This window comes from Anabrus simplex, chromosome 9 (assembly GCF_040414725.1).
Source record: "Anabrus simplex isolate iqAnaSimp1 chromosome 9, ASM4041472v1, whole genome shotgun sequence".
NCBI classification, from domain to species: domain Eukaryota; kingdom Metazoa; phylum Arthropoda; class Insecta; order Orthoptera; family Tettigoniidae; genus Anabrus; species Anabrus simplex.
In genome coordinates this window covers 169,349,064-169,371,780 of record NC_090273.1, presented here as the reverse complement: position 1 = coordinate 169,371,780, position 22,717 = coordinate 169,349,064, and the positions used below count along the sequence as shown (strand labels likewise).

At 39.9% G+C, this 22,717-nt stretch overlaps 1 protein-coding gene across 1 annotated transcript in view; it reads right to left on the bottom strand.

Annotated features, from left to right (window-relative positions):
* Positions 1 to 19,061, bottom strand: part of LOC136881199 (tRNA (uracil-5-)-methyltransferase homolog A) — a 390,729-nt gene extending 371,668 nt beyond the window's left edge. The window contains exon 1 of the mRNA XM_067153905.2: positions 18,917 to 19,061. The gene's annotated coding sequence lies outside the window, so the exon portion shown is untranslated. The remainder of the gene's footprint in view (positions 1 to 18,916) is intronic.
* Positions 19,062 to 22,717: the final 3,656 nt, after the last annotated feature.

Sequence of the window (22,717 nt, the reverse complement as noted above, 5' to 3'; positions counted from 1 at the left end):
ATCTTAGACCTCAATCAGGCGTATAATCAGATCCCCTTAGCCGAGGAATCAAAACATCTGGAACTTGTATGAATACAACCGCGTGCCTTTCGGGCTCCCCACGGGAGCATCTGTGCTAACGAGACTGCTAGATAGGGTCTTCTCCGACATCAAGTTTGAATACTTGTACAATTATCTTGATGATGTCATCGTATTTTCTGAGACCTTTGCTCACGTCCGTAGGTTTAACCTCTAATTGCCCTACACGTGCCTCATGGGTGGTGCTAACTGAGCAACAGCGAAAACAGGCAGCCAGACTATCCACAGGATCTCCTGGAAATGACACATTTTCGACGAATTAATAGAAACAGTTCTTCTCAGAACTCATTAACGAGAAACATTGGTCCATCTATCAGACTCCTACAACTGAATGTCGAGAGCATTAGCAGGGCTAAGTGTGACTATCTGTCGAAATTCCTGTTGGACAATAACATCGACATTGTCGCCATTCAGGAAACTCATGTTTCCAACGAAGAAGCATTCCGAAGCAAAGATCGAATTCCTGGATATACTGCTCTTGGTGCAACTTATCACGAGGTATACGGTATTGCTACGTATGTTCGGAGCAACCTAAACGAGGCTTCACTAATTTCTGTTAATGAGAAGGAAGATATACATATGGTTGTCATACAAGTGCATGATATCACTATAACAAATGTTTATAAGCCACTCTGGCCCGATTTTGTCTTACAAATTGCACAACATCCTGCAATTTATATAGGGGATTTTAATAGTCACCATGAATTTTGGAAATACTCTGACAATGATGAAAATGGAAGTATGCTTGCAGAATGGGCTGAAGTGAACAATCTTCATCTAGTGTTTGATGCCAAAGATCAAGGTACTTTCAGGTCAACAGCTTGGGGCAAGGATTCTAATCCTGACTTATGTTTTGTTACCTGCAATGAACGAGGTTTCCCGATCAGTGCCACAAGAAAAGTGATAGATGCCTTCCCCCACAGCCAGCACAGACCTGTAATAATACAAATGTGTTGCACGGTCCCTGTCATATGATCAACTCCACATGCTCGATGGAACTTCCAGAAAGCTGACTGGGCAAAGTTTTCAAGGGAACTGGATAAGTGAATTCGCTGGATCCCTCCATCTCATAAGAACTACCATCGGTTCATCGGTGCAGTAACTACAATAGCTAAAAAGTGTATGCCAAGAGGATATCGAAAAGAATATATCCCAGGATGGAGTGATGAAAGTGAAACACTGTACCAACAATTCCAGCAAAGTAGCGACCAAGAGATAGCTACAGAACTTTTGACCAGCTTAGACTTATCTCGAAGGCAGAAATGGACAGACACAGTTGAAAGTATGGACTTTACCCACTCAAGCAGGGAAGCAAGGAGCCTTCTGAGGAGATTGGGAGGAAGTGGATCTGTCTGCAGAAAACCTTCAGGAGTAACACATGACCAAATTGCTTCCCACATCAAGAGTGCCTCCCGAAGAAAAATACCAAACCTATTAGACGACAGCTTCGTGATTTGAAAAAGACAACATCTCCCTCATCTGAATATGCACGTCCCTTCACAGTTTTAGACATTGACATGGGACTAAAGGACCTCAAACCTTTTAAGTCACCTGGTTTTGATGGCATCCATCTAGAATTTCTGATTCATTTGGGAGGATATGCTAAGAAATGGTTGGCAGAGTTCTTTACTGACATCCTGCTGACTGGTCAACTTCCATTGGAGTTGGAGTTCAAGATGGCTAAGATAATTTCTATTCTGAAACCTGGCAAACCCAGCAACAAGGTAGAAAGCTATCGACCCATCGCCCTTCTTAGCTACTGCTACAAACTTTTTGTAAGGTTGATATATAACAGAATAAGTAGCGCATTCCTAGAGCATATTCCAGTTGAACAGGCAGGCTTCAGACCAGGACGTAGCTGCTGTGACCAAGTATTGTCTCTTACATCCTTCATTGAGGCAGGATATCAAATGAAGCTGAAAACATCTGTAGCATTTGTTGATCTTACTGCTGCCTTTGACACTGTATGGAGGGAAGGCCTTATCTACAAATTTCGTCGTATCATACCATGCAGAACGATGGCTCAACTGATTAACAACATGATAAGTGATCGGAAGTTCCAAGTAATCACTGGAGGCAAGATAAGCAAGGAGAGGAAGCTAAACAACGGATTGCCCCAAGGATCAGTTCTTTCACCATTATTGTTCAACTTATATCTCTCTGACCTTCCTGACACTTCATCCAGAAAATTCTGCTATGCCGACGACTTGGCTCTAGCTGTACAAGATCAGGTAATGGAGACGACTGAAGAGATTCTGATCAAAGACCTGTCTTTACTGGAAAATTACTTCAGAATCTGAAGACTTCAACCCAGTGTGAGTAAAACAGAAGTATCTTGCTTCCATTTAAATAATCGTTTGGGGAACGTAAAACTGAATGTTAGTTTCAGAGGGAGAATTCTTCGTCATAACTGGAACCCAAAATACCTTGGTGTCATCTTGGACCGTACACTATCCTTCAAACAACACCGCCTGAACTTAGCACAAAAGTTGAAGTCTCGAAATAACATCCTTCATAAACTGTGTGGAACTACCTGGGTCCATGTGTTCGATTGTGATGTGACTTTATGCCTGACAGTGTTTAAATAACTGGCTTTGAACAGTTCTCCGCTATTCGTAATCATTGTGGGACTTTGCCTAGCACTGCGTGTGCCTTGCTGCCGCTAAGAGAATTGCGCACTGTTTTTCTTTTGAATGACTTGTATTTTACTTCTTCTAAGTTTTACAGTGTCTACCCCCATTCATTTCCTTTTCATATTGCCTCTTCTACTGATCCTATGCATTGTTTTCCATTTCTTAACCGGCTGATGATGACCTGGACTAGGGTCGAAACCGGTACCATTTCTAATTAAATGAGAATGTAATTCACTACATTTCTTATTCTTTGGTATTGAATAGGTGGAATCTCCCTATCAATTATTTCAATTTTAATTGTGATTTTCTTCAATACGGAACAATGAAATTTTTAACTTTAAATACAAATACTGGTATTAAAAATTCTTTGTATAATGGTCGCACCCTACTATTTTTCCGAAAATTTTGGTATAAAAAGTGTGACAATTATGCCGGAAAATACGGTACCTCTCAATGCAGAATGTGGTGCGTGGCCTACTGTTGTGTGTGCTTCAGACTAACTGTTGTGGGATTCAAAGGAAAAGGGAGTGGCGGCGCAAGGGGAGAGGTTGTGTAGAAGGGGGAGGGGAAGGTCGTGAAGGAGAGGGGGGAGGGAAAGGAGTGGAATTAAGGTGGGGCTGAAGGATGTGGGAAAAAGGATGGCCGCTGAGGAAAAGTGCTGTGAATATTATGAAAAACTGAATTATGACTTGTTGGTTTGACGTTTCTGAAAATGGGAATTAGAAGGTCAAAAAGGATATTTGGCTTTTCTGAAATTTCATTAAGATTATGATTTGGGTTGAAATATTGATCTAAATGTATGGAGCAGCTTTCGGTAATGTTAAGGAGGGGTCCTCTGTTGATGATTTTGAGAATTTCCATATCTTGTTTTATGTCTGTGAATTTGTGATTATAGTCATGCATATGCTGTCTTACAGCTGAAAATTTATTGTATTCCAGGGCAATGACGTGTTCCGAGTAGCTTATCTTAAAATTCCTTCTGGTCTGTCCGACGTAAGAAGAATTACAGCTGTTGCAAATGATCCTGTATACTCCTGATTTTGAATAACTATTGAACTTGTTTATGGATGTGGCATTATGCAAGACTTGTGCGATACTATTGTTTGTTTTGAAAACTACTTTTACATTGTGCTTTTTAAAGATATCGGTGACTTTGTAGATTTGTTCGTTGAAGGTAAAGACAGAAAGGGAGGAGTTGTTTTTCTTATCTTTTTTCAAGGTGGTAGAAGGGCGGTATTTATATTTATTGATTATTTTTTCTATAAAGAAACTGTTGTATCCATTGGATTTAGGCCTAGCTATATTACGAATAGTGTTCAACTCATTTTTGAGGTCTCTTTCAGACACTGGAACACTGAAGGCTCGGTATACCATGCTGTTCTATGCTTCTCATTTCGTGAATTTGGGGGTGTAAAGAATCTGGATGGATTGTAGTGACTATTTGAGTGGGTTTTCTGAAAATCTTATATCTTAAGTAGCTTGGGTACCAGATAATAGTTAGGTCTAAAAACTTTATTTTCTGTTCAATTTCGGATTCAAGTGTGAATTTTATGTGTGGATCAATGTTATTTAGATTAATGAGGGTGGTAGTTGCATTTGTAATGCTCTCATCCATAATTACTATGGTGTCATCTACAAATCTTGCCAAGAGAAGGATGTTGTTAAAATTATTATTAGCCTATCAATTTTGGTGTGTTCCGACATTAATTTAATAATGATATTATTACAATTCAATACGGATCAGAACCATGAAGTTTATATCCTATGGCTTCATTTAAACTGTAGAAGCTGTTTGATTTACTGTTGTCTCAAGGTAACTTCATTGTTGTGTTAGGTGGAATAGCAGTCTTCTAATTGGGCAGCTTGCCTCACGATCTGCAACCAGCAGATTATATGAAAAAATTGTTCAAGTATGTCAACAAACATACAATGATTCCAAATTAATATGTGTCGCGTAAGGGATGAAATTTAAAAGCTTTCTAGAATGGTGTCTTCTATTCCCCGCTACCTTGAGGGTGTGGGTGTGTCCGTGTACTTGACCTGGTGTAACAGAGATGTGTCGCGGCTTGTTTATGCGCACGGTTCAGTAGAGAAAGAAGAGGCAAGGCTGTGTTGTCATTTATTGCATCTTGTGAGGAGGGAGGGGGATCTAGTTGTGCTTCCATGATGTTTAAAGTTAAGAAATTGTATTGAAAAGGTGGAACTATTGTACTTTTCTTTGATGTGACTTCCATGATGTCATATTTGAGCCTTTTACTTGTCGAGTTTATATTTGCTCATTCATTTCATTGAAATTCCAATCTTTGTTTTCTAGTTTATCAAGAAGAATATAAATGTTTTCTAGATTGTTCATAAGCCTTCCTTTATTAATCTTGCTAATGATTTGAAGGTTCTGTTTGATATTGGTAAAATTATGATCTGCCTCTTTCGTATGAGCTCCCATAGCAGAGAACCTCCTATGTTTCCTTATATATATAAAGGATATGAGTAAAGAAGTGGAATCAGAGGTAAGGCTTCTTGCGGATGATGTTATTTTGTATGGAGTAATAAATAAGTTACAAGATTGTGTTCAACTGCAACGTGACATCTATAATGTTGTGAGATGGACAGCAGGCAATGGTATGTTGATAAACGGGGTTAAAAGTCAGATTGTGAGTTTCACAAATAGGAAAAGTCCCCTCAGTTTTAATTATTATGTTGATGGGGGTGAAAGTTCCTTTTGGGGACCATTGTAAGTATCTAGGTGTTAATATAAGAAAAGATCTTCATTGTGGTAATCACATAAATGGGATTGTAAATAAAGGGTAGGCTTACAGATTTCTGTGTTCAAGGGTTGTAGTAAGGATGTAAAGGAGAGGGCATATACACCTCTGGTAAGACCCCAACTACAGTATGGTTCCAGTGTATGGAACCCTCACCAGAATTACCTGATTAAAGAACTGGAAAAAATACAAAGAGAAGCAGCTCGATTTGTTCTGGGTGATTTCCGACAAAAGAGTAGCGTTACAAAAATGTTGCAAAGTTTGGGCTGGGAAGAATTGGGAGAAGGAAGACGAGCTGCTCTACTAAGTGGTATGTATTAAACAACACTAGTATGTTCTTATTGTTCACCCACTCTAATCCATTATACAAGACATAGTTTTAACAGTATTAATAAGTCATTTCCAATCAGGTACCTGATCTATTCCTCAGGTAAAAAATATGGCTGATGATGCCTACTATTGATAGGCGAAACATGTACCATCCAATGTATTAATTTTATGTTAACAATTTTGATAAGGACAAAGTCCTGATTTTTAAGATTGTATTTATTTATTTATTTATTTATTTATTTATTGCACACTACAGGACTTAGTGTCCCAATTACAGTGGCAACTACGACAGATAAGCTACAATTAACATGGTGAAACTTATATCTAAACTATATTCTACATTTTTATCTAATCTCCTATACTACTGATATAAAATATGAAAGTACTTTTCTAAAGACTTATTTTAATACGGTGGAACAACACACGACAAAGTAAAATGATAGAATAAATAAAGCAATACATTATATTGCATAATATTGATATATAATATGAAAGTATTTTTCTAAAGACTAAAGAAACCTTATATTAATGTGGTGGAACAACACACGACAAAGTAAAATGATAGAATAAATAAAGCAATACATTATATTGCATAATATTATAGAACTTCACCTTACAATTTCCCCTATTTTTAGGACTTCATATAATTGCGCGATGAAGTTCAGTTACAAACTCACTCAATGGTAAACTGAAGTCAAGGCCATTATTTTTCTGAATGGCACTGTTGAAGATACTGCAGAGTCTGTTTACCGGCGAGTTATCATGGGCACACGTCCTGGATTTTACATTTAAAAATGTTATGTTATTTCTGGAATTGAAGCGAGGTACATGGAAATTTAGGAGAGAAAGTAATTCAGGATTATCAACAGCATAGTTTACAACTTTAAAAATAAATTTTACTGCATCGTTCCGTCTGCGAATTTCTAAACTCTCCACACCGAAATTTAAAAGGATATCACTATAGGGTACCATACGGGGATAGCAGCCAGTTTTTTATATTGTAAGTATTTTTAAAATAATTTTTTTGTAATTTTTCAATCTGATAAACATATGTTTGACACCTAGGGCTCCAAACGATGCTGGCATATTCTATTTTTGGTCTTACTATGGTACTGAACAGACGAATGCAAGTTTGTGTGTTTTTGAAGGGTTTTATATTCCTGATAATGAATCCTAGGGTCTTGTACGACTCAGCTACCATTTTCAGTATATGTGAATTGAACGTAAGCTTGTGGTCGAATAAAATCCCGAGGTCTTTCACCTCGCAAACCGATCGCAAATCACTGTCACCTAGTTTGTAAGTGTAGTGGACGGGAGTTTTCCTTCTGGTGAACGACATCGATACACATTTTTCTACATTTAAGTACAGTTTATTTTCAGTCGCCCACTTTTCAAGTCTAACTGAAGCTGTTCACAGTCGTTTATGTTTTCAATGGCTTTGAACACTTTGAAATCGTCGGCGTATAGCAGACAGCTGGAATATTTCACTTGTTCAGGCAAGTCATTGATGAATGCGAGAAATACCAAAGGGCCTAAATTTGACCCCTGAATTATTCCTGAATTTACAGGGTATTCCTGAGAAGAATGTCTCTGGAAAGAAACGAACTGCTTCCTATCACCCAGATAGGAACTGAAAAAATGCAAGAGTTGTTTCGAGAAACCGAACAGGATTAACTTACTTAGTAGAGCATCGTGATTAATTTTATCGAATGCTTTTGCGAAATCTGTAAATACTACGTCCATTTGTCCGCCCGTGTCAAGTTCTGTGGACACTCGCTGAGTGAAGTTAACCAAGTTTGTGACTGTGGAACGTCGTGAAAGGAAACCATGTTCTCTGTCTGATATAAGAGGTCTTAAATATGTTGTTAGTCGATTACATAACATAAATTAGAAAACTTTTGCTATCACGGATAAAATACAAATAGGCCGGTAGTTGCTTATTAGTGTGGGATCCCCTGATTTAAGTATGGGGCACACTCGTGAAAACTTCCAGACGGATGGAAATACAGATGTTTTAATAACCAAATTATGAATAAATAGAAGTGGATGCTTAAGAACTTCTGAACATCCTTTAATCACATACGGTGGTACATGGTCTGGTCCTGCAGATGCTTTAGGTTTTAGCTTTTTAAGTGCTACTTCAACCTCTTCTAAAGCAAAGTTGTCAATATGCAACGTATCGTTAGTGTAAGATGGAGCGTTAGGTATGCGATATTCTGCCTTATGCGGGGAATATACTGATTGGTAGTAGTCCGCAAAGCCTTCTACAATTTCATCTTTAGTATCAAATACGTTATTTTCATATTTGTAAGTGTCGCAATCCCTACTATTCTTTTTCCTATTTTTAATGTATGCCCAGAAAGATCTAGTGTCATTGTTGATACCTTGTTCCACTGTCTCAATGTATCTTCTGTGTGCGGACTTAATTTCAGATTTAATTTGAGCTCTCAGAATTTTATATTGACTATCATAATGTTCCGTAATGTGCTTCCGCTTTCTGTAATATTCTTTTTCTTTCAATTTTTGAATTATGCTATCTGTAAACCAAATGGGGTATGTTTTGCCGTTACCTGTTTTTTTCGTGGGAACCGATTCGTTCATAGCTGAATAAAGATTGCCGTAAAAACAATCTACTGCAGCATCAACTTCAGTGCATTCATAGAGAGAGTTCCAATTCGTGTCCCTAAGCCTCATGAACAGTCGTTCGTAGTTCGCTTTTTTAAAATTATATGAAGTCTGGGGAGTAGTGCTAGGTTTAGCCCGATGCAATGTAAATCGTAGCTCTATTTCTAAGGCTGGGTGGTGTACATCCTCTGGCAGTAGCGGGTCTGTGCTCCTTGTGCATTCAATATTTGAAATATTTTTATTAGTCATTACTAAGTCTAATGTTTTTCCGTTACAGTTTGGAACTGAATTACGTAAGAAGAGATTATGAAGATTAATAAAATTTCTTAATTGTTGACTTTGCGTATTTGTGTTCAAATCACTGTTCATGTTACTTATTGACGGTATGTTGAAATCACCGACAATGACAACATTACTGTTGTGAAGCTCGTAATGAGATTCTAGCCATCCAAATATTTCACTGTAGACAGCTGATTTTGAGGAAGGTGGTACATACACATTACCGAAATACCATGCCTTTCCTTGAATGACAACTTTCATGTTAAAAATTAAATAACTGGAAAGGAGGTTCAACCTATTCAATACTCAAAGGAAAGAAACGTAGCAATCACATTTCTATTTAAATGGGACCGGTTTCGACCTTAGTCTAGGTCATCATCAGCCATAAAAACATATAAAATGTTTATGAATGTTGGAGGTCAGTTCCACACTCTGTTAGGCACAAAGACACGACACCACATTCTGTCCTGCATAAAGTATTGAATAGGTTGAACCTCCTTTCCAGTTATTTAATTTTTAACATCAATAATTTCAATACGGAACAATGAAATTTTTATCTTTAAATGACAACTTTCAGTAAGAGCCCCTCAAAACTATTTGTGACCTGTTCGGCCTTGAGCACAGTTAATCCTCTCCTGACAGCAATGAGCACACCCCCACCTCTCCTAATGCTACGGTCAGCCCTGTACACTCTGTACTGCTCACTACAGACCTCACTATCGAACACAGTAGAGTCCAGCCAAGTCTCTGTTAGGGCCACGAATTGATATTCATTGGCCTGAATGTTCTGACTCAGTTCATCAAGTTTTGTTTTTAACCCGCGCACATTTTGATAATAAATATTAAGCCTAGTGTCATCCATTAATTTACAGCTTATTTAGATCATCCTGGTTGTTAATTACAACTACTTTGGAACCCTGAGTTTTACGCATTTTAATGACTCCGTTTCTTACCCATATGTATGCGTAGTCCTTCTCTCTGCGGATGACTCGGGCCTGGGCTAGCAGTTTTCTTCTCTGCGGTGACAGACTCTCGTTGATATAGATGACACTGTCGCCTGGAAGATCTACGTGCCTGGCGGAGAGGTTTCTCTTCACTCGCCGTCTTTCCATGAACAGATCTTTGTCCACTCGCCTTACCAGCTTCACTATAATTCCGCAGTGTTGTTGATGCGGGGCTTTGGGGAGGCGATGACACGCGTCCACCATTTCTTCTTTCACCTCTATGTTCAGAGCCCGTCCAGTCTTCTTAACTGTGACCAGTACACTTTCGTTTTGGATATCAGGAAACCCCTGGATTTCAACTGTGTTCCTTCTTGAGTACATTTCTGCATCATTCACTCGGCACTCTAGGGATTTTATTTTTTCCCTTAAATTGCAGTTTTCCTGAGTCAGGTTTTCTATTTTCTATGTATTGAATAGGTGGATGAACAATAAAAACATACTAGTGTTATTTAATTCAAATACTTTCAATACGGACCCAAAAATTAATTTTATCACATCTAATAAGTGGTATGTTCCGAGCTGTCAGTGGGGAGATGGCGTGGAATGACATTAGTAGAAGAATAAATTTGAGTGAAGTCTTTAAAAGTAGGAAAGATCACAATATGAAGATAAAGTTGGAATTCAAGGGGACAAATATTCATTTATAGGAAGGGGAGTCAGGGATTGGAATAACTTACCAAGGGAGATGTTCAATAAATTTCCAATTTCTTTGAAATCATTTATTGATTCGAACCATGACGGCCTAGTGACACCTCTCCTTTCACCAATCAATGAGGAACACAGGCTTAGTTCAATTAGATACCTGCCGTAAACTACTGAACAACTTAACCTAGATATTATTAAGTTATTTGGGTGAAGATCCAATACTCAACATGTTTTTAAGAGTTCAATTAATCCATACATATTAGCCTGGACGGGAGTTGCGGCATAATACTGACCAGACTCTGCATACATGGGTTTTACCATGGGATATGCATTCTCACCTCCCCTGCGAACCATGTGACCTTCACTAAATTTTACACTATTGAGAATCTTCCACCGTTTTGATACTTTATTTTGCCTTTTGGCAAATTTTTTATTTATATGTTAACAGTACATGTTTCGTTCCTTGTTTAGGAACATCCTCAGCTGTTATAGTGGCTTAGGTGAATGGTTAAAATTTTAAAATACATAGATTTACAAATACATTGATTCACTTAAAAACTAAATACGAATTAAGACAGATGATATTAAAAACAGTGTGGGGTTAGTGTGTTACTGGTATGAGAGCAGATGATTACATGGTTGATTGACTTAAAACTATGTCTATTCATTAGAATAGTTGTTCAAAAAAATTTTCACTTTGTTACATAAAAAGTCTGGATGCAATTAAAATCCTTTAAAAAATGTTTGACTTCATAGCATTGTTCGAATTGTTGAAAGTTTTTCTTCCTTTCCTTCCAGGTATGTTGTTGTATGTTGTGTGCTTGCTTATAGTGCTTTTGACTGAGTCTAATGTGGAAACTTTTGGAGCTGATTGCTGATCTATTAATGTGAAGGGAGCCTCGTTTCAAATTTCTGAAATGAAATAAAATACGGTAGTGGGAATTTGTTCGAAAGCTGTGTCTTTGCGTAATATAGAATGTATAAAAAAGTTCATTTACCTTGCTATAGCCGAATTCCGATTCTACTGTGACCCTGGAGGGACGTTTGATACTGCTTTGCGTCTGGTGAAGTAATGGTGTGTGTATTCCGTTGTATGCTCCTCCCTACGGGGAGGTGGGGCTGCGGAGAGGGGAGGGGGCGTGTCGGTTACAGTGACGGCATCAACTTTGGGAGGGCTGGGTAGAGGGGATGTACAAAATGGCGGAGGCTCTGTCTTGTTCATTCTTCTACTATCTGTATTGTGTCTTTTGCCTAATGCTTCGAGACTTGATAATGTCCCTTCAAATAAAGGGTTTCTATTATCAATAGTTTCATTAAGGTTATTGTCTTGATCACTTTTTTGTTCTAAATAAATATATAAATTTTCTAAAGTATTAAGGAGAGCTCCTTTGTTTATTTTATGTAATATAGTTAAGTCCTGCTCTATGGTTGTATATTGATGTCCTGTTAAACTCATGTGCTGGCCCATCGCGGAAAATTCTCAATAGTGTAAAATTTTGTGATTAAATTTTGATACGGAAAATGAAGCTGATTACTTGCAAGCCATGTGACCTTGCCGCGGTGGGGAGACTTGCATGTCCCAATGAAGCAGATAGCCAAGCCGCAGCTGCAACCATATCAGATGGGTATCTGTTGAGAGACCAGACTAAGGAATGGTTCATCGAAAGGGGGGTAGCAGTCTTTCGGAAGTTGCAAGGGCAACAGTCTAGATGATTAACTGATATGGCCTTGTAGTTATACTCAACATGGCTTAGCTGTGTTGATACTGCTACACGGCTGAAAGCAACGGGAAACTACAGCTGTAACTAACTCCAGAGGACATGCAGCTCTCTCTGTATGAATGATATACTGATGATGGCTTCCTCCCAGGTAATATATTCCGGACATAAACTAGTCCCCCATTCCGATATCCGGGTGGGGACTACACGAGAGGGGGCGATCATCACGAAGATGCATACTGACATTCTGCGAGTCGGAGCGTGGAATGTTAGAACTTTGAATCGTTGTGGCAGATTAGAGAATCTGAAAAGGGAGTTGGACTTGGTATAAGTGAAGTACGTTAGCAGGACGAACAGGACTTTTGGTCAGGCAACTACAGAATTATCAACACAAAATCAAACAGAGGAAATGCAGGAGTTGGTTTAATAATGAATAAGAAAATAGGGCAGCGGGTAAGCTACTACGACCAGCATAGTGAAAGAATTATTGTCGTCAAGATAGACCTCAAACCAATACCCACCACAATAGTGCAGGTCTATATGCCTACTAGCTCAGCAGATGATGAGGAAATCGAAAGAACATACGAAGAAATAGAAGATTTAATACAATACGTAAAAGGTGACGAGAATCTAATTGTGATGGGAGACTGGAATGCAGCGATAGGCCAAGGAAGAGAACGTAATACAGTAGGAGAATTCGGATTGGGACAAAGGAACTAAAGAGGAAGTTGGCTGGTTGAATTCTGCACTGATCATAATTTAGTCCTTGCCAATTCTTGGTTCAAACACCACAAACAACGGCTTTATACGTGGACGAGACCTGGAAACACTGGCAGGTATCAAATAGACTTCATTATGATTACGCAAAGATTCAGAAACCAGGTGCTGGATTGCAAAACTTTCCCAGGAGCAGATGTGGACTCTGACCACAACTTGTTGGTCACGAAATGCCATCTGAAGCTGAAGAAATTGAAGAAAGGAAAGAATACAAAAAGATGGGATCTAGACAAGTTGAAATAAAAGAGCGTGAGGGATTGTTTCAAGGAATATGTTGCAAAAGGACTAAATGAAAAGGCTGAAGGAAACACAATAGAGGAAGAATGGATAGTCATGAAAAATGCAGGGCTTCTGAAGAAATGTTAGGAAGGAAGAAAAGATAACTAAGAATCAGTGGGTAACTGAGGAGGTACTAGACCTGATTGATGAACGACGAAAATACAAGAATGCTAAAAATGAAGAGGGCAGAAAAGAATACAGGCAATTAAAGAATGAAGTGGATAGAAAGTGCAAGGTAGCTAAGGAAGACTGGCTGAAGGAGAAGTGCACGGATGTCGAAGGTTGTATGGTCCTAGGAAAGGTAGATGCTGCATACAGGAAAATCAAGGAAACCTTTGGAGAAAGGAAATCTAGGTGTATGAATATTAAGAGCTCAGATGGAAAGCCACTTCTAGGGAAAGAAGACAAAGCAGAAAGATGGCAGGAACATATATCCAACAGTTGTATCAAGGTGAAGATGTAGATAATTTGGTTCTGGAACAAGGAGAGGCTGTTCATGCTTGTGAAATGGGAGACCCAATTTTGAGGTCAAAGTTTGACAGAGCTGTGAGCGACCTAAATAAGAACAAGGCACCTGGAATTGATGACATTCCCTCTGAATTATTGACTGCCTTAAGAGAAACGAGCATGGCAAGGCTATTCCATTTAGTGTGTAAGATGTATGAGACAGGAGAAGTCCCATCTGATTTTCGGCAGAATGTTGTTATACCTATTCACAAGAAAGCCGGTGCTGACAGATGTGAAAACTATCACACCATCTCATGCCTGCAAAATTTTAACACATAGGCCTATTATTTACAGAAGAATGGAAAAACAAGTTGAAGCTGAGTTGGGAGATCAGTTTGGCTTCAGAAGAAATGTAGTAACACATGAAGCAATCTTGACTTTACATATGATCTTAGAGGATCGAACCAAGAAGAACAAGGCCACATGGAATTCGTAGATTTATACTGCTAATAATAAGAGTTGGCATCTGACATTTCTTAGAGGGAGGTCCGTTTACTGCCTGCCGGGGCGGGATAAAGGGAGTGGCTGTGTGGTTGCCATGGAAACGAGGGTGGGGCGACTGCGGTTACCATGGAGATAAAACTTCAGGGCAGCTCGTCTTTCTGGGAGTTGCCAAACCTCTCATTGTCACTGATAAGAACCTGATTGTTTGTATGAGAGTGATCGCAAATGGGACGACACCGCCTGGCCAGGTAGTCTACAACAGATCACAGCAGTCAGAATGAAGGAGGGAAGAAGTGAGCCGGAAGCGAGGGGAAAGAGCATGTAGAAAGGAATGCTGGAATGTGGCAACATCGTGAAATGGCACGTGCAGTGCTCCTCCCTCCAACCTTACCTGTCAGACGCCAACTTTAGTTAAGTCTAGTATAGAAAAGGCATTCGATAATGTTGATTGGACCAAGCTATTTAAGATTCTGAAGGTGATTGGGATCAGATACTGAGAACGAAGAATTATCTACAATCTGTACAAAAATCAGTCCGCAGTGACAAGAATCGAGGGCTTTGAAAAAGAAGCAGCAATCCAGAAAGGAGTGAGGCAAGGCTGCAGTTTGTCCCCCCTCCTTTTCAATGTTTACATAGAACAGGCAGTAAAGGAAATCAAAGAGGAATTTGGAAAGGGAATCACAATCCAAGGAGAGGAAATCAAAACCTTGAGATTTGCCAATGATATTGTTATTTTATCTGAGACTGCAGAAGATCTTGAGAAGTTGCTGAATGGTATGGAAGATGTCTTGGGTAAGGAGTACAAGATGAAAATAAATAAGACAAAAACAAAAGTAATGGAGTGCAGTCGAACGAAGGCAGGTGATGCAGGAAATATTAAATTAGGAAATGAAGTCTTAAAGGAAGTAGATGAATATTGTTACTTGGGTAATAAAATAACTTTTTTTTTTTTTTTTTTTTTTTTTGCTAGGGGGCTTTACGTCGCACCGACACAGATAGGTCTTATGGCGACGATGGGATGGGAAAGGCCTAGGAGTTGGAAGGAAGCGGCCGTGGCCTTAATTAAGGTACAGCCCCAGCATTTGCCTGGTGTGAAAATGGGAAACCACGGAAAACCATCTTCAGGGCTGCCGATAGTGGGATTCGAACCTACTATCTCCCGGATGCAAGCTCACAGCCGCACGCCTCTACGCGCACGGCCAACTCGCCCGGTAATAAAATAACTAACAATGGCAGAAGTAAGGACGACATAAAATGCAGATTAGCACAAGCAAGGAAGAGCTTTCTTAACCCTCAACCCGAAAGATCGGTCTGTTAGGCCGCTAGATAATTTTATTTCTACGATATTGGCAACAATAGTAAATGTTTTACATTGTCCCTCGAGCTATGTGTTCTTTGACCTTTCGTGATACAGCTTGTTTGTTGTCTAAAAACTGTTTAGTGCATTGTTATCGGGGTTATTTGTCAAGTGTGTCATTGTTCCATGCTGAACTTGTCAGTCTTACAGACCGGTATGTCATATAACGTAAGTTTTATTTGAGGCAGTTTTCTCTTAGGTAATTGTACTTATTATATTCCACAGACATGGAAAATGTCTCTCGCCGTACAGTATTGTAATGGCAACGAGGCTAACTGATGTTGATTTTCGTGCAAGGTTGGGAGAATGATTGGAAGACAATAACGATGAGGTGGAAGATTAGGAGATTGATGATTCTTCCCAAGATCCAGATTTCATCATCAGCAATACAAGTGAGAGTGTAACATCTGATTCAGACACCGAGGTGTTAGAAGAAGAAATGCTGAACCCTGACGAAGCCAGCCGTGAAGATGTATAACAACCACAACTGCTTCACCGGACACTGCTACAACCAATGATGTATATCTAGGTAAAAATAAATTTGTTTGGTACAGCCAGCCGCAAACTCAATCTAGAAAAACACTTGCACACAATATTATTCGAGGTCTGTCTGGTCTTACTGCCTCTGCTACTAGAAAATACAATGGCAGTGCTAGTGACTTTGCTTTTGCAACTCCAGAGGCTATAGACTATATAAACAATTTGGACATATGTATATAGTATAGATCTTGTAACAATAGATGCTGTATCTCTAGCCATACGCTAAATAAATAAATTCTAAAGCCTTGGGTAATAAAGCAGCTCCTACAGATATCTGCAACCTTCTTTTGGATGATTATATGATTAATGAAATTGTTCTATGGACAAACAAAAAACTATCAAACGTATGGGGTAAAATTCAAAATCCATCAAATCTTTCTAATTACAGGGACACCAATTCTGTTGAAATTAAAGCTTTTCTTGGATTACTGGCATTATCTTCCATTTTCAAGTCAGGCCGCGAGAATATGCACTCTTTGTTTTCTACTGGACCATCAGGACGTCCAATTTTTCAGTGTACAATCTCAGTGAAGAGGTTCGAGATCCTTCTACTCGCTCTGCGTTTCGATGACTCTAGAGATAGAGAAAGCAGGAGGAAGACAGATAGCGCGGCTCCAATCTCCAGATTCTTCCAGAAAATTTTGGGCAACTGCCAAAAGTCGTTCGTCCTGGGAGACAATGTTTGCGTCGACAGGATGCTTATACCATTCAGGGGTAGATGTCCATTTAAAGTATACATGCCAAAGAAACCAGGAAAATATGGAATAAAGGTAGTGTGCTTAACAGTTTCTAAGTGTTCGTACCTGTATAATGCCTATATTTATACAGGTAAAAATTCTGATGGGATAGGTCTTACAGGTGAAGAAGGTAAATTAAGAAAGCCAACGCAGTCCGTCTTGAGATTTACAAAGGTTGTGCAGAAGAGCAATCGCAATATAACAGGAGACAAGTGGTTTTCATCTGTGGAATTGGCAAACGTTTTAAAAAATCCGGGACTATCAAACGTGGGAACTGTTTGGAAAAACAAAAGAGAGATTCCTAAGGAATTCCAGCCATCACCTTCAAGAAAGGTTAATTCCGCTATGTATGGATTTACTAAGGACTCGACACTGTTGTCTATTATTCCAAAGAAGAATAGAGCTGTAATCTTTATTTCATCAATGCATCACAGCAGATGTGAAGATGAAAATGGAATGCAAGACTTTGTTCATGAACTTGGGATGGAAATGGTGAAACCTCACCTTGCCGAACAAGTTTCCATACCAAACTTCCCACCTAAATTGACGAAAAGTATTCGAGAAGTCCTTAACCCCGAAGACAACCTGCCTATTGCAGAAGGCACTATAACTGACAGACTTGAGAAAAGGAAGACTTGCAGCACGTGTCCATACCAGAGGAAGAGGTATACGGCGTACAAGTGCATTAGATGTGCAAAAGCAATATGTTTGGAATGTTCCTGAAAATCTGCCGATCTTGTTCATAATAATTTGTAAAATAACACTGTACTTTTCCAGTAATCTTGAGCTTGAAGTTTGCAATTGTGAACAATTTCTCTACCTGTTAATACCCTTAGAGTGTACTAATTTATTGTAAAATGTGCTTTTTATGGTTTATAATATATCATCATCAACTAAACATACCTGGATTTTACGTGGTTTCAGTAGTTAAATAAGCCCGGTCTCCGAGACCGATCTTACTCTAAGCGTTATTTAGAGAGGTCTTTTGAGTAGAGGTGGGTGGTGGTGGTGATTATTGTTTTAAGAGAAAGTACAACTAGGCAATCATCCTCTATATAACACTAATCAGAGAGAAAAAATGGAAGGGGTCCGACACTTTGAAAAATGAAGATATCGGCCAAATGAAGACAAGGGCCACGAAGGGCGTGAAAATGAAAGACTCCCTAGCCCTCGCAAACCTAATAGCATTGGGGTCGGAAAAGAACAAGAGTTGACCAAGTGAGTTCAGATATGATAGATGAAAGTGAGAAGCCTGGCACAAGTAAGTGGAAGCAATGCCAGGACTCAGCTGAGGGCCCTGTGGTCGCCAACCCACGCTCCAAAGTTCAGAGCCCCTGAGGCCACTTTTAGTAGCCTCTTACGACAGGCAGGGGATACCGTGGGTGTTATTCTACCGCCCCCACCCACAGGAGGATTTCGAGTAGAGGGTTAAGAAAAGAAATTTGCTCACTTCAAATATTGATATAGGAATTAGAAAGATGTTTTTGAAGACTTTCATGTGGAGCGTGGCATTGTATGGAAGTGAAACATGGACGATAACTAGCTCAGAAAGAAAGAAAATAGAAGCTTTTAAAATGTGGTGTTACAGAAGAATGCTGAAGGTGAGATGGATACATCGAATCACAAATGAAGAGATACTGAATCGAATTGGTGAGAGGAGATCGATTTGGCTAAATTTGACGAGAAGAAGAGATAGAATGATACGACACATCTTAAGACACCCAGGACTTGTTCAGTTGGTTTTTGAAGGAAGTGTAGGTGGTAAGAACAGTAAGGGTAGACCAAGGTATGGATATAACAAGCAGATTAGAGCAGATGTAGGATGCAGTAGTTACGTAGAAATGAAAAAGTTAGCACATAATAGGGTGGCATAGAGAGCTGTATCAAACCAGTCTATGGACTGATGACTCAAACAACAACATGCATTCTCAAACTGTTCCAAGAACTGCAATAAAATGTGTGTGTGTGTGAACTATGCGGCGAAGAGTGAAGAAAGTACCACATTCAATGGTGCAAAGGACAAAATCACAGACAGCTTATAGCAAAAAAAAAAAAATAGAATGCAGTGTGAGCGATTATTATAATATTGACCCCCTGCCGAAACTATATACACATTCGTGGGCTATTCCTTTATTATTATTATTCCTATTTGGGGAACGCTTAGATAATTAACTTTAAAAGTGAACACCAAAAATACATACCAAATCGTTCTTCCAATTCTCAGCAAATTCATCCAACAACACACATTGACTGACACTAACTCTTTCTTCTTTTTTCTTTCTTGAGGAGATTGGTTGGGATTGAATGTGACACTAACTCAAACATGCATCCTAAAGCAGTGCTAAAACTTCTTCTTCTTCTTCTTCTTCTTCTTCTTGGTTAGTTGGTTAGTTGTTGGACATCGTCGTAAGACGCTACGTCCAGTCACTGGTTTGCGGGTTAAGTAATGTCTGGGAGAGGTGCCAACAGTAGAAGAAAGTAGTACACTACGAAAAAGAAGGGAGAGCTATGTAAAGAAGCGAATTGCAACGGTTAATGATGAAACTTAGGAATATACCAATGAGATATAGGCTAAAAGATCAGGGAAGAACACAAAAACACTGGGACACAGGGATCTAATTCTTCACGTCTGTGTGGTCTGTCACGACGTCTTACTACAAACAAACAAGACCGGACCACATATAAGGGTGAGTATGTGCAAGTACGTACCGAGAGGAAAGGAAAAGGTTACAAATGGATGTTACAGACAACGAAAAAATTGATGATTAAGGCGACCACGTGAAAAGTCGGTTAGTACACTAAACACGAAACGTTTAACGGCAGTTGGTAACCCTCATGAAAAAGCTTACCTATGAATTCGCGACGGTGATGTTCATATGTCTGACAGTGAAAAAAGATGGGAGCGCAGCAACGAGCTAGAATAACATAGAGAGGCGGAAACGCTGCCTGGGTGAAGCTAATAGAACGAAAGTCCGCCATGTTTCCTGTGGTCACACAAGCAAGGGGGCATGGCCTTTAAATGACGAAAAGTGTGTACGCATTTTAGAATCACTGGGGGAGAATTAAAGACCGTTGCCGATAGCTCGAAGCATTAAAGCGAATACCGCCACTTCATCATATTGCGGCACGAGGCCAACATCACGATCAGTTGATTGTAGGGTAGTTCGAAATCATCGCACAGTGACATACGAATAGGCCTCGAAATCGGAACAAGAGCGTTACCCTGCTTGGCTGTTGTGGTTAAGCGTAAATTAGAATAAAAACGATGGACATAAATATTTATTCTGTTCATATTTTAAAAATTATTGCATCCTCATGAGTACTGTGTTCCTTTCTTAATCTGTTTACCCTCCCGGGTTGGTTTTTCCCACGGACTCAGCGACGGATCCCACCTCTACCACCTCAAGGACAGTGTTCTGGAGCGTGAGACATTGGGACGGGGGATACAATTGTGAGGGAGGCTGCACCTGCACGTGGAAAACCACGGAAAATCACTTTGAGGATGGCTGAGGTGGGAGTCGAACCCACTTCTACTCAGTTGAACTCCCCAGGCTGATAGAATCCCTCGTGCCCCTTTTCAAATTTCGTGGCGGAGCCGGGAATCGAACCCGGGCTTCCAGGGGTGGCAGCTGCTCACGCTAACCAGTACACCACAGAGGCGGCCCATGAATACTTTACCACAATAATCGTTTAGTGTAATTATTTATTATAATATAGGAGGGATATCATGTTTCTTCCATTACCATATCACACTGGGATTACTAGCTGAAAGGTAAGCTTGAAAGTTGTCCATTATGAAGTGTGGCATAGTTTTAAAAACCAAGGCAACAGACATCTACAATAAAGGCTGTATACATTTCAAAAATAGCAGTAAAATACTGTATTTACCGTACTTAGTGTACGTTTGAACGAAATAAGTGTTCTTTATGGTTACGTTTTCTTGGTGGTGGGCGCTCCATTTCCTTTATTTGTAAATGTGAATGAAAATTAAATAGGGCTGGAAATGTACAGAGCATAAGCAACTGAATTGAGTGGGATACCATTTATCTCTTTTCGCCCTCACAACGCATTGTTCCGTTAATTCCTTGTTCTTTAAACGAAATCTGAAACAAAATTCGACAAATAATTACCGTGGCTATCCGTACTTTCGCTAAGTAAACAATCAAATGGATTTAATTACAAACAGAAATTACAAAAAGGAATCTCGGCTATAATTCAGTAATACTTACTTAAAGTACGATATATCCTTGGTGTTATTACTCCGGTTACAACAACATACGCTGAGCTTACGGCTGGCATTCTTGGAAGTGAGAATCTATGTTTTCACTTCTTAAAACTTAGGGAATTAAATTGGCATGCACGATCTCCCTGTCACCTCAAAATATGCTCTCGCGCCAATTCGTTTTGTTTTGACAACCGTTAACATGGCTGCCCCTTATCAACTTGCTTCAAGCAGGGAGCGCTGATGACAGGCATACAGCCCCTCTATGTTATTCTAGCTCGTTGGAGCGCAGTCACGCAGTGACAGTGGTACGGTACACTACTCTACTTGTGCAAGTTAGTGGTGCAAGGTAGTGGTCATCTCTTGGGTGTTTGTTCGCGTGTGGTGCGGGAGTGCCAAGCAATGGAGACCGACAGTGGAGGAACGTCAGTGGTAAATGGGACTTCCTTACGAGTGGAGCGTGAAATCGTAGTACCTATGGAAGAAGAACCCATAACCAACTCATCCAGTAATACAAGACAGCAAGATTCTCAGTCCACTGCGTCTGCCGTTCAGGGAAGTAATACCGAAGTGGTAGACCGGTCTAATTCTGAACGATCTAACAACCAAGCCGAGACGCCCCAAGTGGCTCCTACCCCGGAATATTATAATCGATTTCATCACGGACCTTTCTTTGTCTTTGTTGAATCCCTAAACGAGCACAACATCGGCAATTTGCATCCTATGGCACTTGGTCGCCGTTTTTATGAAACCAAACTCAATGTCAAGTCGATTCAACGTAAAGGACGTAATCGACTGCAAGTTACCTTTCATACGGCTTCTCAAGCAAACGCATTTCTGAGTAATCCCATGCTTGAAACCCTCAAAATTAAAGCGTACATCCCATCCTCACAAGTGTTAAGAGTTGGCATTATTCGCGGCGTTGAAAAGGGTTTATCGAATGACGACATATTAAAGTACTTGGAATCCGAGGCACCCGTGAAAAGTGTGCAACGACTTAATCGCCGTGCCGTCCAAGATGGGGAAACCCAATACCTGCCTACGGGTTCAGTAAAAATTGTTTTCAGATCACAAGCATTACCCTCCCATGTCGCCTTATATAAGGTGTACATGGAAGTAGAACCCTACATCTTTTCACCGATTCGCTGCCGCAAATGTCAGCGATATGGCCACACCATTCGACAATGTCAAGCGAAAACTGCTCGTTGTGGGAAATGTGCTCAACAACATGAAACCCAAGCATGTACGGAGCAATTTACGCAATGTGCGTACTGTAAAAAAAATCATGTCACAGGTTCATCAATTTGTCCAGAACATAAATATCAGGTCACCATTAAAAAATTAATGAGTACTGAGCACATATCCTTTCCCGAAGCCAAAGCCCGAATCGCCCTCCCCATTTATCATTCTGAGCAACAAGACCTTCAGTTTCCTCCTCTACCGTCAAATCCCCCATCCCCTTCGACTCCCAATCCGCGTAAACGCAAATTCACCCAAGTAATCATGCAATCTCCCCCTCCTACACCTGAACCCGGTTTCGATCGCCAAGGATACATGGCCATTCTGCGAAACGAACCGTCAGTTCCAGTACATCCGATTCCATCCACGAGTGCCATGCAACAACCCCTGTCAATAGCATATCCCTCCAGTGCGCCCTCATCTGCTCGGCAGCCACCCTCTGCAACCCCTCAAGATACACACTATCCTCCTTCCAAGGAACGCTTACAACAAGAAATCCAGCAATTGCTGGTAATGTTAATTCAAAGTATGGGTCACGAGC